The sequence below is a fragment of the Schistocerca cancellata genome, chromosome 3, assembly GCF_023864275.1.
Source record: "Schistocerca cancellata isolate TAMUIC-IGC-003103 chromosome 3, iqSchCanc2.1, whole genome shotgun sequence".
Classification (NCBI taxonomy): Eukaryota; Metazoa; Arthropoda; class Insecta; order Orthoptera; family Acrididae; genus Schistocerca; species Schistocerca cancellata.
Window position 1 is genome coordinate 412,822,411 of NC_064628.1, and position 2,500 is coordinate 412,824,910.

Sequence of the window (2,500 nt, forward strand, 5' to 3'; positions counted from 1 at the left end):
AGTCAGTCGATCCTAAGCCCTAGGAGAAATCCGATGTTGATGGGGGCCGTCATAGCATGATGCACTTTGTGCTGGCCCCCGTTGGGCGAAAGGGAATCCGGTTCCTATTCCGGAACCCGGCAGCGGAACCGATACAAGTCGGGCCCCTCTTTTAGAGATGCTCGTCGGGGTAACCCAAAAGGACCCGGAGACGCCGTCGGGAGATCGGGGAAGAGTTTTCTTTTCTGCATGAGCGTTCGAGTTCCCTGGAATCCTCTAGCAGGGAGATAGGGTTTGGAACGCGAAGAGCACCGCAGTTGCGGCGGTGTCCCGATCTTCCCCTCGGACCTTGAAAATCCGGGAGAGGGCCACGTGGAGGTGTCGCGCCGGTTCGTACCCATATCCGCAGCAGGTCTCCAAGGTGAAGAGCCTCTAGTCGATAGAATAATGTAGGTAAGGGAAGTCGGCAAATTGGATCCGTAACTTCGGGATAAGGATTGGCTCTGAGGATCGGGGCGTGTCGGGCTTGGTCGGGAAGTGGGTCAGCGCTAACGTGCCGGGCCTGGGCGAGGTGAGTGCCGTAGGGGTGCCGGTAAGTGCGGGCGTTTAGCGCGGGCGTGGTCTGCTCTCGCCGTTGGTTGGCCTCGTGCTGGCCGGCGGTGCAGGATGCGCGCGCCTGCGCGGCGTTCGTGCCCCGGTGCTTCAACCTGCGCGCAGGATCCGAGCTCGGTCCCGTGCCTTGGCCTCCCACGGATCTTCCTTGCTGCGAGGCCGCGTCCGCCTTAGCGTGCTCCTCCGGGGGCGCGCGGGTGCGCGGATTCTCTTCGGCCGCCATTCAACGATCAACTCAGAACTGGCACGGACTGGGGGAATCCGACTGTCTAATTAAAACAAAGCATTGCGATGGCCCTAGCGGGTGTTGACGCAATGTGATTTCTGCCCAGTGCTCTGAATGTCAACGTGAAGAAATTCAAGCAAGCGCGGGTAAACGGCGGGAGTAACTATGACTCTCTTCCTTGGGTTGTAGCTACTGGGGGAGTGATGCGCAATACATGGGCCTAGCCCTCTTAGCCTCTCCTCTCCTGCGGTCTTCTCCCCTTCACGTGGGCCCGCTGACTTCGCAGAGTGGAAGACCGCACCAGGGGCTTGGGGGGGTTACCAGCCCCCCCTCGCATTATCCCTTTATAGTTGGGGGCAGCATAGAAGAGAGAAGAAAAGGTGGCCCTTCCGCTGAAGGTGCCACCCCAGCTACCCCAGCACCTATCCGGCCAACCGGCCGAGTCGAAGATCCGATGGATGGTGTAGGTACATTTGCCTGCAGAGAGTGCCACCGCACATTTACGACCAAGAACGGCCTCGGGGTCCACCGCCGCCGCCAACACCTGGCGGCCACCAACGCGGAGATCAACACGGAGAGGCACCGCGCGAGGTGGACGGAAGAAGAAGTCCTTTCGCTCGCCAAAGCGGAGGCGGAACTGTTCCTTGAGAGGGACGCTCGGTTCTTCTTTGTCAACCAAGAGCTGATTAGGATGTTCCCCGACCGAACGCTTGAGGCAATCAAGTGCCGACGGCGGCAAGCTGCCCACAAGCAGCTTGTCCGCGAATTCATGGAGGCACTTGAGATCGGTCGGGGGGAAGAGCCGGCGTCCCGCCGGGGAGCGGTGACGCAGCCGCCTGACGCGGGCGATGGCGCTGCGCCGTCCGACGACGCAGCTGCGGACTTCGCGGCCGACACCACCGGGCCGCCTGCGGAGGGGCCGACTGACGCCGCCATCTGGGAGCATCTCGCGGAGCTGCCTGCTTCCGCCCAGCGTTTCTCTGCCCTGGACCGAGTTGTTGGTCTGGGGCGGGGTACGCCGCCCGAGGTCATCCTGGGCATGCTCCCGGATGCCCTTGCGTCGGTCGGGTCCAGGAGGGAGAGGACGAGTACCAGGACACAGCGGCCGCGCCAACCATCCAAGCGGCCGCCTGCCGCCCCGCCGCTGCAGAAGCGCAAGCGGCGCCGTTGGGAGTACGCGCGGACGCAGGACGCCTTCCGCAGGTCGCGCGCGCGTTGCGTGCGTGGCCTGCTGGACGGCACCCTGCTGCAGCCGCCACCTGACATCCCCGGTCTGCTGGACTTCTGGGCGGACCTCTTCACCAAGAAGCCGATCTCCACCGCCGGCTTCATCCGTGACCGCCTTCTCCCGCACTCGGAGCCTGTCGCTCCTGAGTGCCTATGGGGGCCGGTCACACGTGAGGAGGTCGCTGCTGCCTTGCCGCCCAGGGGGTCGGCAGCCGGGCCGGACGTCCTTACCCCAGCGGAGCTGCGGCGCCTGCCGCACGAAGTCCTGGAGAAACTCTTGAACCTCTTCCTCCTGGCCCGCGCCCTCCCCGAGAGTCTGCTTCGCGCGCGGACGATACTACTCCCCAAAACGGCTGCACCAACATCCCCCGCTGACTTTCGCCCCATTACGGTCTGCTCGGTGTTGGCGCGGACCTTTCACAAGGTTCTCGCGTCACGCCTGATGCGTGCTTGTGC

The 2,500-nt window shown here is 63.6% G+C and overlaps 1 pseudogene; it reads left to right on the forward strand.

The window, feature by feature from the left end:
- The window catches only part of LOC126177252 (large subunit ribosomal RNA), a 7,836-nt pseudogene that overhangs the window by 1,888 nt on the left and 3,448 nt on the right, over positions 1-2,500 (forward strand).